The sequence below is a fragment of the Microcebus murinus genome, chromosome 27, assembly GCF_040939455.1.
Source record: "Microcebus murinus isolate Inina chromosome 27, M.murinus_Inina_mat1.0, whole genome shotgun sequence".
In the NCBI taxonomy this organism is placed as follows: Eukaryota; Metazoa; Chordata; class Mammalia; order Primates; family Cheirogaleidae; genus Microcebus; species Microcebus murinus.
Window position 1 is genome coordinate 16633515 of NC_134130.1, and position 15910 is coordinate 16649424.

The 15910-nt window shown below is 46.8% G+C and overlaps 1 protein-coding gene across 4 annotated transcripts in view; it reads right to left on the minus strand.

Moving 5' to 3' along the window:
- SGMS2 (sphingomyelin synthase 2) overlaps window positions 1-14606 on the minus strand; it is a 75749-nt gene extending 61143 nt beyond the window's left edge. For 3 of the 4 annotated variants that reach the window (XM_075998155.1, XM_075998153.1, XM_075998156.1), the window contains exon 1: window positions 14373-14606. The gene's annotated coding sequence lies outside the window, so the exon portion shown is untranslated. Of the gene's footprint in view, window positions 1-11822; window positions 11946-14372 lie in introns of all 4 variants that reach the window. The other variant, XM_075998154.1, reaches the window with a different exon arrangement.
- Window positions 14607-15910: the final 1304 nt, after the last annotated feature.

A 15910-nucleotide genomic window follows, 5' to 3' on the forward strand; every position in this document is an offset into this window, starting at 1 on the left:
AAAATGCAAGTGAGTGAGGAGAACGTCCTGCGGCACCCACACACCCAGGGCTCGAGAAGTTTCTAGATTAGAGAAGTGAGGGCCTAGGAAAAATCTCCTCCAGAAGCATTTTAGAACACAAACTAAAACTTTCTTACCCCCACATCAAGTTTTTAAAGCTATATGTTTATAAGAAAAAAAATGATCCATCTTACATATATATTTTTCCCTACAGTAAACAAGTGACTCCAAATCTAAAAAGAATATATTACTTAGAACTCACGAAAATCAGGAAGAAAAAGTCAAATAACCCTATTAAAAAGTGGGCAAAGGACTTGAACAGAAACTTTTCTAAAGAAGACAGAAGAATGGCCAACAAACATATGAAAAAATGCTCAACATCTCTAATCATCAGGGAAATGCAAATCAAAACCACAATGAGATATCACTTGACTCCAGTGAGAATGGCCTTTATCAAAAAGTCTCCGAACAATAAATGCTGGCGTGGATGCGGAGAGAGAGGAACACTTCTACACTGCTGGTGGGACTGCAAACTAGTTCAACCTCTGTGGAAAGCAATATGGAGATACCTTAAAGTGATACAAGTGAATCTACCATTTGATCCAGCAATCCCATTGCTGGGCATCTACCCAAAAGATCCAATGACACTCTACAAAAAAGACACCTGCACTCGAATGTTTATAGCAGCACAATTCATAATTGCAAGGCTGTGGAAACAGCCCAAGTGCCCATCAATCCAAGAATGGATTAATAAAATGTGGTATATGTATACCATGGAGTACTATTCAGCTCTAAGAAACAATGGTGATATAGCACATCTTATATTTTCCTGGTTAGAACTGGAACCCATACTATTAAGTGAAGTATCCCAAGAATGGAAAAACAAGCACCACATATACTCACCAGCAAATTGGTATTAACTGAACAGCACCTAAGTGGTCACATAGGTACTATAGTAATAGGGTATTGGGCAGGTGGGAGGGGGAGGGGGGCGGGTATATACATATATAATGAGTGAGATGTGCACCATCTGGGGGATGGTCATGCTGGAGACTCAGACTTGTTGGGGGAGAGGGGTAAATGGGCATTTATTGAAACCTTAAAATCTGTACCCCCATAATATGCTGAAAAAAAATAAATAAATAAAAAATCAAAAGAATATATTTAAAAGAAATGCATTCTGTAATGAAATACCATAGGAAAAAATAAATAAGTATAAAAATAATTTATAGAATTTAAAAAAAAGAGATACAATTATGAAAATATTCTATCTCAATGGCTTTAGAGTTTCCAATTTTTTTTTTTTTTTTGAGACAGAGTCTCACTCTGTTGCCTGGGCTAGAGTGCGGTGGCATCAGCCTAGCTCACAGCAACCTCAAACTCCTGGGCTCAAGCGATCCTCCTGCCTCAGCTTCCCGAGTAGCTGGGACTACAGGCATGTGCCACCGTGCCTGGCTAATTTTTTCTATATATATTTTTAGTTGGCCAATTAATTTCTTTCTATTTTTAGTAGAGACGGGGTCTCACTCTTGCTCAGGCTTGTTTCCAACTCCTGACCTTGAGTGATCCTCCCGCCTCGGCCTCCCAGAGTGCTAGGATTACAGGTGTGAGCCACCACGCCTGGCCAAATTTTTTAAACTTCTATACCATGCAGTCTCTTCCCCCTAGAAACTGCTATATATATTTATGCCATCCAGCTAATTTTCCACCTGTGTGTCTTAAAAATTACCCAATTCCTTTACTATACCTGATTTAATTTCTTAAGACACAGGAAAATTCCCAAGATTTTATTTCTTACACTAGTACTATTTCTACACTGCACAAGAAGGAGGCCCTTAACTGAAAGAAATTGTCTGGAAATCACAATGCAAGATTGTTATAAGAAACCCCAAACAAAAAAACAACTAACTTCATCCATTATGATTCTTGTCCTTTTTAATTTCAGAAATTAACACTGTGGCTCTGAGACACCACCTACTCTGGAGTTGTAGCCCTCTGGGTGCTTACCATAGCAGCCCCAATGAGCGATACCACCTTCTGCTCATTGCTCTGTAATTTCCGAAGCCCTTGTATGGCAGTGCTTGTTCTCAGAGAATTCATAACATTTCTAGGCAAGGAGAACAAATACCACATTTTGAAAAAGTAAAGAGAATCTGGAGCCAAAAGCGGCGATCTCTACCGCAGTCGCCAGCCCGGTCAGGGCCTCACTCCCGACGGGAGCGCCCGCCGCCGCCGCCGCAGGACGCAGAGCCAGGACTCCGCCGGCCGCTCTGACAGAAACAGCCAGGGGGCTCCGGCTGCTCTGGAGTCACTAAGACTGCCTCACTTTTGGTCTGAAACCTTGGTACAATCGTTTTAAATGTCTGCTAGGTACAGAAATAGACAGAACTATCAAAAGTGAGCTCTCCCTCCCACAAAGTGGTTCGTTCTACATGTAAAATAAAACAGCCCTCAAAATGTAAACAGCTGCTACGCTTGACGCGTCCAGGACGATGAATCCTGAGGTCAGGCAGCTCTTTCCCGCCGGCACACGAACAAGTCCAACAGACCGCTCTGCGTCCGTTTCCTATTGCTGCCGTGGTCACCAGTTACCCAAACTTAGTGGCTTAGAACGACGCCGTATTTTTTTTCTTACAGTTCTGGAGGCCAGAAGTCCAAAACGGACGTTACTGAGCTACCATCGTGTCGTCGTCAGGGCGGTGGCCCCTTCTGGAGGCTCCACACCGGCCTACCCAGATAGCCCCGATGCTAGCCGCAGCTGGCTGGCAACTGCAACCCCATCTGCAGACTAAAGTGAGTAGCCCTTACCTGAAATGTTTGGGAGCAGAAATGTTCCAGATTTTGAATTTTTTTTGGATTTTGGAATATTTGCATATACATACTGAGATATCTTGGAGATGGGACCCAAGTCTAAATGTGAAATTCATTTGTTTCATACACACCTTATACATATAGCCTGAAAGTAATTTTATACAATATTTTTAATCATTTTGTTCATGAAACAAAGTTTTAACTGCATTTTGACTCCGACCTATCACACGAGGTCCGGTGTCAAATTTCCCCTTGTGATGTCACAATGGCACCCCAAAAAGTTTCAGATTTGGGGGCTTTTTGCATTAAAGATGCTCAACTTGCACAACATAACGGATTCCTAGGCTCTGTGGATAGGACATGAACATCTTTGGGGAGCCATTATTCTGCCCACCACCGTCTCCAACGACAATTAGAAAACAGTCAAAGAAACCTCCTGTGCACACGCTACTCTCTTCTGATAAGGATTTTTTTTTTCTTTTTTTGAGACAGAGTCTCACTCTGTTGCCTGGGCTACAGTACCATGGCGTCAGCCTCGCTCACAACGACCTCAAACTCCTGGGGCTCAAGCGATCCTCCCGCCTCAGCCTCCTGAGTAGCTGGGATTACAGGCATGTGCCACCATGCCCGGCTAATTTTTTATATATATTTTTTTAGTTGCCCAATTAATTTCTATTTTTAGTAGAGATGGGGGTCTTGCTCTTGGGGGTTTCAAACTCCTGACCTTGAGCAATCCTCCCACCTCAGCCTCCCAGAGTGCCAGGATTACAGGCGTGAGCCACCACGCTGGGCCTGATAAGGGTTTTTAACTACTTTAATTTACAATAGGTGAAAACCCTAAAGCAAAGACTGTCATTATAGAATAGCTGTCCTGGGAGCGCTGCTCTTCTTGCTCAGCTGAGCGTGCTGGCCAGGGAAGGGTGGAAGGCATCGCTGCTCACCTGGGCTCAAGACCAGGACCCACCGAGCGCCTGGAAGCTTTGAGAGAAGTGTCTGACAATACCGTAACGGCAGCCAGGCATCCGTGTCTTCCAAGGGCAACCGTGAAATCTACGATCTGGCTGTCATCCTCCACATGGCAAACCATACGGAGTGGATACAATGTCTGGAGAGGTGTGATCTTTCCTTTGATAAAACTGCAAGCACAAGGACACAAATGGGACCCAAACCATGAGATACATGCTAGATGCTGGCTACAATCAAAAGTGCAAAAAGTCAGGCCGCCTGCTTCCCAAACCTAACTCAGCTGTGAACTAATTCAGCTGTGTGACCGTAGACAAGTAACTTAATCTCTGTCTCAAATAAAGACCCCTAAAATGAGGATAATATCTGCCTCAGAGGGTATGAGGAGTAAATGAGTTAACAGTTCTATGTACTTAGAACAAACCCTGGCATGTAGTGAACACATTAAGTCAGGCATCTCAAACTACAGCCCACGGGCCACATGCGGGTGTTTCCGCCTGTTTGTTTTTTTACTTCAAAATAAGATATGTGCAGTGTGCATAGGAATTTGTTCATAGTTTTGTTTAAACTATAGTCTGGCCCTCCAATGGTCTGAGGGACAGTGAACTGGCCCCCTGTTTAAAAAGTTTGAGGGCCCCTGCATTCAGTGTTTGTTAAACAAAATGTTAACTGCTCCTGCTTGCTGCTTACCGCTTGCCAAAACTACGTTCCCAGGGAGCACATGTCTCAGCCCTAACTAATCCATCAGAGGATATATTTGATATACATACAGATATATTCAATGACATCCCTGCAGAGGTGGTATATAACACTAATTTAACAAAAACAATGCCTTTCGTTGCTATTAAAGTTTGCAGGAATAACTATATGGTTAAACAACTCAACAACAAACACACACAAATCGCAGGAGACAGTAGCAGCTGTGTCACATAAACCGTCTTGAGGCCTCCTAAAGAAAACCGCATAGTATCGGCAAGGACAGTAGGGGCTGTGATTCGTGACAGCCCAGCATTTTCTGGGACAGTGGTGTTCATGGTACAGTACTCCCCAGATGCCCACGGTCTGTGAGGGACAGTACCAGTCGTGCTAGACTGATGCGGCCAGCATCTGCTGGGAGGGCAGGCATATTGTGGTGGCCGCTTCAAACGCTTTCAGCATCCACAGCTGAGGCTATACACTTCCTACGAAAGTTCTCGAATCCAATGGCCAACTTCCATCATGTTACTTTAACCCCAAAGGAGAGGAGGAAGGGAAGGTGGAAGACAGGGTCCTGACCCTCCCTGCACAGGCAAGACGTAACATGCAGATATTCCACCACAAAATAATGATTCAATTTGAGACAAGCGGATTAAAACCTTTTGAAGTTATTAGTGCAGCTTATACACAAAAAATAAAAATAAAAAGATATCCGAGCCACTGATATCTGCTATGAGCCAGGCATTACGCTCCCTGTTTCACACATATCCTGTCATCTGCTTCATACCGTCACTTTATGCGATAAATACTGTTTTATTCCCATTTTGCAGCTAGGAAGTGGAGTTCATCAGAGGACGCTGCTGGAGCTCACCTGGTGACGAGCACGGGAGCCCGAAGTCAAGGCCACGTCTGCGCAAGCCCGCCAGGGTCCGCCTCTGGCACTACGCCCTGAGCTTGGGCAGCACAGACCAGAGGAACGTTCCGGGAGACTGTGGACACACAATCCTATGTCAAAACACATCCCCCAAACCTGACTGACCGCGAAGCTAGTGGAGAGAGAGGGAAGGTGCGCGGGCCTTAGAATCGGGGCCTGGCGCAAACCCTGCCGGCTTCCTGCCGCTCCGCACCCCTGCCGGCCTGACCTTCCCAAACGGTTCTCCACGGCAGAGACATTAATAAATCATTAGAATAATTTCTGTTTGCAGGGCTGAATGAAGATGAAGACGGCATTTCACTTCCTCTTCCCTAGCACTGATCTCTCAGTACCTCCGGTATTTAACCATCATCACATTTTCCCGCACTAGCTCCATCTTCTGTGTGGGGTGAAACTCGCAGAACCAACTGGACCGTTTGACGTCTTCAAAGGCTCAGCTTCCCATTCAGCCAATGCTCCGAGTCCCCTGAAAGGTCTCCCCTCCTCTGGAGACGGGCTGCCATCTAGGGGGCTGGGTGCTCCGCGGCACCCCAGTTGACTTCAGTGGTCCAAACCACGCGTCTTACGTTTGACCCTCTTCCTTACTCCTAAATAAAAACTAAAAATATATTTAAAAAATTAGCCAGGAATGGTGGCACATGCCCATAGTCCCAGCTACTCGGGAGGCTGAGGCAGGAGGATTGCTTGAGCCCAGGACTCTGAGGGTGCTGTGTGCTAGGCTGATGCCACAGCACTCTAGCCCAGGTGACAGAGTGAGACTCTGTCTCAAAATAAAATAAAAAAAAAAGAAAACGAAAGACATCTTTAACCCCTGTAGGGAGCGTGTGTGTCTGTTAAGAGGCAGCTTTCTGGGATAATTCCGCCTGCCCGTGGAGCAGGCCAGGGAAGACCTCGACACGTCTCCCCCCATGCACCCCACCGGCCAGGCCCTCCAGGGGCACAGAACGTGACCCAGTTCCAACAGCAGGAGCCTAGTCCAGCAGGCCTCGGGACTGGGCACAGCCCACCCAGACACAAAGAATCTGCCTCTGTATGGCACGTCCCCACCTTTCTTCCTGCGTTGTTTTCCCACCTCCTGGGATGCTGCTCCCCTCAGTCCCTATCAATTTGTGGAAAAGCTTTTTTAAAAGATTGATTCTTATCTTGTATTTTGCATTTCCAATCAGCTTAATAAAAAGAGGTGATTAAGGCCGGGCACGGTGGCTCACGCCTGTAATCCTAGCACTCTGGGAGGCCGAGGCGGGCGGATTGCTCGAGGTCAGGAGTTCGAAACCAGCCTGAGCAAGAGCGAGACCCCGTCTCTACTATAAATAGAAAGAAATTAATTGGCCAACTAATATATATATAAAAATTAGCCGGGCATGGTGGCGCATGCCTGTAGTCCCAGCTACTCGGGAGGCTGAGGCAGGAGGATCGCTTGAGCCCAGGAGTTTGAGGTTGCTGTGAGCTAGGCTGACGCCACGGCACTCACTCTAGCCTGGGCAACAAAGCGAGACTCTGTCTCAAAAAAAAAAAAAAAAAAAAAGAGGTGATTAAATTTCAGTGGTAGGTACTCATCCCCAATTTTTTATCTTTTACAAAAATTATTATGGGTACAAATAATAGTTGTATGTATTTATATGGTACATGTGATGTTTTGATACAGGCACACAATGTTAATTGATCAAAGCAGAGTAATTGGAGTATCCATCAACTCGGGCATTTGTCATTTCTTTGTGTTAGCAACATTCTAATTCTACTCTTTTAACATATACCCTAACTTATTCTTGATTATAGTCACTTTGTTGTGCTATCAAATATTGTTCATTCTATCCAACTATATTTTTGTACCCATTAGCCATCTATAATTTATCCCCCCTCCCTTTTATGCTTCTTAGCCTCTGATAATCATCCTTCTACTCTGTCTCCATGAGATAACTATTTCTAATAAATAGCTCCCACAAATGAGTGAGAACATGTGAGATTTGTCTTTCTGTGCTTGCTTATTTCACTTAACATAATGTTCTCCAGTTCCATCCATGATGTTGCAAATGACAGGATTTCATTCTTTTGAGGGGCTGTGTAATATTCCATTGTGTATCTGTACCACAATTTCTTTATCCATTCATCCATGGATAGATACTTAGGTTGATTCCAAATCTCAGCTATTGTGAACAGTGCTGTAATAAATTTGATGTACTGAATTCCCATCCTTTGGAATATACACCCAGCAGTGGGATTGCAGGGTCATCTGGTAGTGCAATTTTTAGTTTTATAAGGAAACTCCAGACTGTTTTCCATAGTGCTTGCACTAATTTACGTTCCCACCAACAGTGTACAAGAGTTTTCCTTTCTCCAAATCCTTACTAGCATTTGTTATTGCCTGTCTTTTTGATAAAAGCCATTTTAACAGGGATATAAGATGATATCTCATTATAGTTTTGATTTGCATTTCTCTGATGACTAATGATGTTGAGTGTTTTTTCATATACCTGTTGGCCATTTTTTCAATGGGTTATTTTATTTTTTTCCTATTGAGTTGTTAGAGCTCTTCATATATTCTAGTTATTAATCTCTTGTCAAATGGGTAGTTTGCAAATATTTCCTCCCATTTTGTGGGTTGTCTCTTCTCTTTGTTGACCATTTCCTTTGTTGTGCAGAAGCTTTTTAGTTTGATGTGATCCCATTTGTCCAATTTTGCTTTGGTTGCCTGGGCATTAGTCATCCCCCAATTTTCAAATGTGATGCCTCCAATTCCATGGATCCAAATGAATAGTAATTTGCCCTCATTCAGATACTCATTGACTGCCTTCCTGGCATCGCCAAGTACCGCTGGGTAAACTTGGAGTTGAGGATGTCTAAGGCCCCGTATTTCAGCTCTTTTCCAATTTTGCCTAAGGCTGACTCTTGACATATTGGTGCTCTCCTTCCAAAGCCAAAATGTGTCACTATAAAAGAGCTTAAACCAGGCCAAGACGTGGCACTCAGCTGAACGACCCTTGAGAGTCTTCCACTTGCCTTGACTTTCAGTAGTCTTTTCTGCCTCTCTGGCTTTCAATTTGTTACTTCTCAACCATTTTTCTGTAACAATTTTACTAAAATTTACTTTATTTTTTTTAAATAGGGGTATAGTGAAGGAAAACTGTACATATAAGAAAAACACTCAACCCACTTAATAATGCTTTTGTTTTTTAGAAAAAAAGAATGTGTACACAAGTTTGGTTTGAAAGTTTTAAGTGATACTATCAATTTAACTAAAATCAATAGAAATATAAAATTATAAGGCTGAATTTCAAATTTTTATAAGCAAATCATCAAATGATATAAGGCTTTGTTAACAGGGAAAATCAATTAGGAATAGCTCATTATCCTCTTTATACTTTAATTCTAGTAGCTGTTTCTTTAAACTTTGCATTGAATTACAAATCATTGTTAGAAAGTAATAAACTGAACTGATGCAGGTGTCTGTATGAAGAGGCTGAATATAACACCACTCATATTCTATTGTCCTTTATCAATACCAGAAGGACAAATTAACTAGCACTGGAAATGGAAATATAAAATGCAAGCAAAAATTAAAATTTTGACTCTAGCAAAGGTGTGATATTGTAAAACTTGAGAATATTTAAAGACATGCTTTTACTTATAATAAAAATTAGCACTTTCATTAAATCAACCCAAAAATGTTCTTGCCAATGATATGTTTTTCAAGAGATCAAACAACAAATGTGTAAGGTTTTTGAAAAAAGGAAACCCATTTACAGTTGATGGAACTTATTCTAAAATTAGTGATACATCTGTTAAATGCAACACCTAAAACTCTTTAAACTTGTCTACCTCCCTGGGCACTGATGAAGCAAACCATAGAAACAGAATTTCTTTAGAGAGTCACCTGGCAAAATTAGCACTTCTCCATTCTACTGTATTTTCCCACAGGAGAAGTTTAGCTTCATGGCTAATAATAAAAATACAAACACAAACAGTACGTTAAGAAAGCTTAGGCTGGGTGTGGTGACTCACACCTGCAATCCTAGCACTCTGGGAGGCTGAGGCGGGAGGATTGTTTGAGCCCAGGAGTTCAGACCAGCCTGAGTAAGGGCGAGACCCTGTCTCTACTATAAACAGAAAGAAATTAATTGGCCAACTAATATATATAGAAAAAGTTAGCCGGGCATGGTGGTACATGCCTGTAGTCCCAGCTACTTGGGAGGCTGAGGCAGGAGGATTGCTTGAGCCCAGGAGTTTGAGGTTGCTGTGAGCTAGGCTGACACCACAGCACTCTAGTCTGGGCAACTGAGTGAGACTCTGTCTCAAAAAAAAAAAAAAAAAAAACAGAGAGAGAGAGCGCTTATATGTTCCCATTACTCAGGTGAACCCCTGGCATGATGAGCTACTGCCCCACCATGCAGCTCCACAGACAAGCCTGATCCTACTGCTGAAAACTTATGAGACATACTAAAGGAACACAGAAATTAAAACTCTTAAACTTTAAATTACAGAGAAAGGAGAAAGTTCGAATTCTAAATATTATAAAGAAAAAAAGGCAGCTAAATTAAATATTACATTTTACTTTTTAAAATGCAAAATAACTGAAAGCTGCTTAAAATAGTGAAAACTGGGAACTAACTGTTCAACAATAGGGGATTGGTTTAGTGTAAGAGTATTTTAGGGACATACAGATAGATGCCCATAGCTGGGTGGGAAACAAAAGTTAGACAATAACATGTAATGGCCAGGTGTGGTGGCTCACACCTGTAATCCTTGCACTCTGGGAGGCTGAGGAGGGTGGATTATTTGAGCTCAGGAGTTAGAGACCAGCCTGAGTAAGAGCGAGACCCCGTCTCTACTAAAGATAGAAAGAAATTAATTGGCCAACTAAAATTATATAGAAACAATTAGCCGAGCATGGTGGCACATGCCTGTGGTCCCAGCTACTTGAGGGGGTTGAGGCAGGAGGATCACTTGAGCCCAGGAGTTTGAGGTTGCTGTGAGCTAGGCTGATACCACAGCACTCTAACCCAGGCAAGAGAGTGAAACTCTGTCTCAAATAAAGAGAAAATAGCATGTAAAGAACCAACCCAGTTTTGTACAGAATAATCTTCTAGCTGCACAACTGCAGAAAAGTTACTTAGGCTGGGCGCGGTGGCTCATGCCTGTAATCCTAGCACTCTGGGAGGCTGAGGTGGGAGGACTGCTTGAGCTCAGGAGTTCAAGACCAGCCTGAGCAAGAGCAAGGCCCCGTCTCTACTAAAAATAGAAAGAAATTAGCCAAACAATTAAATATAGAAAAAATTAGCCAGGCATGGTGGCGCGTGTCTGTAGTCCCAGCTACCCGGGAGGCTGAGGCAGGAGGATCGCTTGGGCCCAGGAGTTGGAGGTTGCTGTGAGCTAGGCTGACGCCACGGCACTCTACCTGGAGCAACAGAGTGAGACTCTGTCTCAAAAAAAAATAAAAAAAGAAAAGTTACTTAATTTCCCTAAAACAGTTTTCTCCTCAGTAAGAGGGGTTAATGAGAGTCCCCCGCCTCACAGGGTTGGGGTGGGGATTACAGGAGATTCTGTGTAGAAAGCCACTGGCATGTGGCCTGGCCCACAGTACGATCAATGCATGTTAGTTGTTTGTGTTATAAATGCACAGGGGTAAAAAAAAAAAAAAAAAAAAAAAAAAGAAAAGTGAAAGGATATAATGTTAAGTGATTTTCTGGGTGGTGGGATTATAGATGATTTGTTTTACCTATACTTTTAAATTTCCATAAGTAACAGACTACTATGAGGAAAACCAATAAATTAGGACATTCACGCAGTGATAATCCTCTTAAAAATCTACCATAGTGCTTTGTTCATAGCAAATAAATCTTGGTTGAGCTGCATTGACCCTTCAGATTTCATTTAAACAACCTTGCTTTAGAACGTTTAAGATTATTCAAACTCAAGGGCTACACTTGTCTATGATATTTTTATTGCATGAAGCAAGGCAGATTTGTGCTGTTCAGCCCCATAAGAACTTAGGAGCCCCAATTCAAGACTGCTCAGAAAGCCACTGGAACCCCCTGATCAGTAGCAGGCAGTCTGTGGTGGCCAAGTTACTTTCTGTGTCCTCCCAACTCACCAGCTCTCTCCGTTTTGATTCCTTTTTCCCCCCTCCCATAATCTAATCGTGGGGTCTCTTTCTACTGGACCACAAGCCTCAAAGGCAGTAACAGTGTTTCCTCCACCTTAGCATCATACTAGCACCTAGCACAGTGGCTGGGATATAGTAGTTACTTACTTAATGTTTGGCAAATAAATGAATTGAATAAATGTCTGACAGTAGCAGTTCTGGATAAGGGCTTCCATTCACTCATCAGAGACTTACATAAAGATCAGTAAGCTACTTACTCTTTAGTATAAAGTAGTCTAAAGTTCAGAGTAATTTTTGCTTTAAAAAAAAAAATCTCACCTGGGCCGGGCATCGGGCGTAATGGCTCACACCTGTAATCCTAGCACTCTGGGAGGCCGAGGCGGGAGGATCCCTCAAGGTCAGGAGTTCAAGACCAGCCTGAGCAAGAGTAAGACTCTGGCTCTAAAAATAGAAGGATATTAGCTGGACAACTTAAAATATATAGAAAAAATTAGCCGGGCATGGTGGCACATGCCTGCAGTCTCAGCTACTTGGGAGGCTGAGGCAGGAGGATCGCTTGAGCCCAGGAGTTTGAGGTTGCTGTGAGCTAGGCTGACGCCACGGCACTCACTCTAGCCGGGCAACAGAGACTCTGTCTCAAAAAAAAAAAAAAAAAAAAAGAAACGAAAAAAATCTCACCTCAAAGTATCACTTTAAAAAAACTTTTCATTTGTATTCCACTTTGTTTTAATAGATGTACGATTTCTATTATTTTTTTCCCTACCTTTTATTGAAAGTCCCACAAAAATCCCAGAGAGATTAAGTCATTTGCTCAAAGTAACACAACTAAAAAGTTACCACTCAGCCAGCCATAGGTCTCTTGGATTTCCACGCCCATGATCTTGCTACACTACGCTGCAGAAAAACATCTTCCACGGCCTTTCACCCTAACAGTTGTTGCTGTTACAGTTATGGTAAGAACAAGTGTTTTCAATAATGCTAACTTTCTCGAAAATATTTCCCAGGGCTTTTGAGATCCTGGGAGCAGAGAAACAGAACAGGGATAAGCAACCTAAGTGTCTAAGTGTTTCCCTCCAGTTTCACAGGTCAATCAGCTTTACTTAAAAATGAAACTAAAGAAACCAAATTAAATATTAACTTGTAAAAAAAAAACAAACTTCAACCAAGAGACTACTGAAAAGAATATCAGCAGGCCAAGGAAGGAAAGGGCTATAAAAAGGAAATTTTGCACTGCTTCTTGGGGAAAAAAAGGTAAAAGTTAGAGGTCTTCCCACACATCCTTTTTCCTGCAAATTCCGAGTTTGTCACTTTCAGCCGCTGCTCCACATTGTTTAAACAAGGAGTGAGTGACAGCTGCTGTGACACAGGATGGGAACCAAAACCCTTCTCAGGTATCCGCACTGAAAAGTTTGACCTGCTGAGAACATCACTTCCCAGACCAAGGAACTTGCCAGAGGACTTCACATGCTAACTGTCGGCCTCTCAGGTTCAGGAGAAGAAAATTCTTTGAAAAGTAGTTGGCTATTACCTAAGCCAGCTGGGACATACTAATATTTACATATAAACAGCTACAACTGGGGGGTCTGCTTCGTACCAGCAAGGGTCTTTTTCGCCTTAATCCTCATTACCAATCCTTATCTAATCCTCATTATTATCCAAGGACCTACAATCCCACTTTACTGGTCACCGAAAGTCTGGTGTGCCCGAGGACCCAGCGTGCACAGCTGGGACCGGAGCGGAAGCAAGGCTCTGAACAGCCAAGTGCAGACTCAAAGTCCCTGCCAGACGCAGCGGCACCAACAGTCGAATCTCTTCAACTTTAACACACGTGTCAAAATGAGTTTCAGGCCATTTGAGAGCAGGCAAGACTCGGAACACGCGACGGCAAGCACGCACATACAGGATGACGAGCCGCAACGCCCGAGTTGGCTGCAGACGTAGCCACGGGACTCACGGGCCCTGTCGAGAGACCGAGTGTCCCGGGGAGCCCGGGGGCGGCGCGGGCGGCGCGGGCACGACCGGCCCCAGCCCGACCCCGGCGCGGCCTGCGCCCCGGGAGCCCGTTGCGCGCGGCCGGCCGTGCCAATGAATGAGCGGGCGCCCTCGCCAGGCGCCTCGGCCCTCCGCCCCGCAACGCGGCCACCACCGAGGACCCACGCGCCGGCCACGCCCGGCCCCGCCCGGCCCGCCGCTGCCCGCGGCCCGCTCCGCCCGCACTCGCTCGGGCAGGGCCCGCGCCCGCCGCCCGCCGCTCCGCCCCGCACTGGCTCCGGGCAGGGCCCGCGCCCGCCGCCCACCGCTCCGCCCGCACTCGCTCGGGCAGGGCCCGCGCCCGCCGCCCACCGCCCGCCGCTCCGCCCCGCACTGGCTCCGGGCAGGGCCCGCGCCCGCCGCCCACCGCCCGCCGCTCCGCCCCGCACTGGCTCCGGGCAGGGCCCGCGCCCGCCGCCCACCGCTCCGCCCGCACTCGCTCGGGCAGGGCCCGCGCCCGCCGCCCACCGCTCCACCCGCCGCCCACCGCTCCGCCCGCACTCGCTCGGGCAGGGCCCGCGCCCGCCGCCCGCGGCTCGCCGCCCACCGCTCCGCCCGCACTGGCTCCGGGCAGGGCCCGCGCCCGCCGCCCACCGCCCGCCGCTCCGCCCGCACTCGCTCGGGCAGGGCCCGCGCCCGCCCCGGCCGGAACCGCCGGAAAGTTTCTCCGCCGGGGGAGCCGCGCCCGGTCCCGCGGCCGCCGCCCGAGGCCGCAGTCGGCGGGGCTGCGGCGCGGCCGGGCTCGGGCGCCAGGGCGGGTCTCCCCGCCGGGCCGCGGCCCGCGCCCTCCCCTCCCCTCCCCGCCCGCGCCCGCGCCCGCGCCCGCCCGTGACTCACCGCCGCCGCTCGGGCTCGCGGGCGCAGAGCGGAGCTGGGCGCCGGCGCGACTCGCGGAGGAACAGCCGCCGGCCCCGCTCCGGCCGAGGTGCGGGAGGAGGGGCTTGGCGGGCGCAGGGCGGCTCCGGGCGGAAAGGCGCAGGGCCGGGGCGGACCTCCCGGCGCGGGGACAGGTCGGCCTGGGCGAGCCCGCGCCACTCCCTGCAACTTTCAGGGCTGGGGCTGGCAGGGACCCCCACCCCGCGGCCCGCGGGTCTCGGACGCTGCTTCCTGGCCGGACGGGACCGGCTCGGCCCCGCGCAGAGTCGCCGCGCACAGCGGGTTCCGAAGCCCGCGGCGCGGCCCGGCGAGGTGAGTCACCGCCGCACGGGGCCGCCAGGTGCGAGCAGGAGCAGCGGCGAGGAGGAGGCTGAGGTCCCTGTCCCTGCGCGCCCAGCCGGCGTGGCATCTGTCCTGTCCATTGATTCGCTTCTCTTCAGGGATAAGAAACCGGAACCGAAATACGGGGGCCAGAGCAGTCCTTGGCTTAGCTGAAGCCTGCGCGTTTTCGCAGCTGTGGGGACAGCAGGCGGCCGTGCCGGCCCGGGCCGCGGCGGTCCTGTCTTCTGAAGGGGCTGCGCTCTCCACCACGGCCCGCGCCGCGTTTTCCTGGAGCTGCTGCCCGCACACCTGCCGGGCAGTTCTCAAAGTAAATGGTGGCGACCTCAGAGAGCTGACTAGGAATGGCCAGGCTGAGGGACTTTGGACAGATCTGTAATTAATTAAAGAAATGATTTATGTTCATTCCCCTTGTGGACAGGGTGACTATGTTTAGGGTTCGCAGTGGCTTTGGGCGCTTCTCCGTCATCAGCAGGAGTGAGAGGCAACGGCGGCTGCCTAGCGCCCATCATGTGGGTCAAATAATGTGTGGTTATTAAACACGATGGCAACAGAAAAGAACACACAGAGCAACCCCCAACCAATAACTGTAACATGTTATCACAATTTCCCCCAAATGAAAATGCTCCTGAAATTAACCAAAGGCTCAACGTCGCTGTGGTGGAAAAAGCACCCATTGAAAGCTACAGAAAGGTAAGAACCCAGAAGACAACGCCTGTTGAAATGTATTCACCTTGTGTTTATTTTTCCTTTTCAATAAGGAGCTTCTTTTCAATTTTACAAAGCCCAGGCATTTTGCCCAAAAGGCAATAGCAAATGGATTGGTTTGCGGATGCAAAGTAAATGGAAATTCAAATTAACAGTTTTTATGGACCATCACAGATCTCATTCAGAAGTTTTGGTGTCCTGTCCATTGGTAACAGAGTGACCAAATTCAAATGTGTAGCTGTACACAGGCAAGTTTGGGTGAATATTCTATCTATGTCTCTACTTTATGACCCAAATATTTGGACATTATGATTTGTATAAATAAAATTTTCTACAGATCTCAAAAGATGTTATCATGGGATTTTTGGCCCACATACATGGATAAAATCAAAAAGCTCCAAACAGGTGGCTCACACCTGTAATCCTAACACTCTGGGATGCCAAGGCAGGAG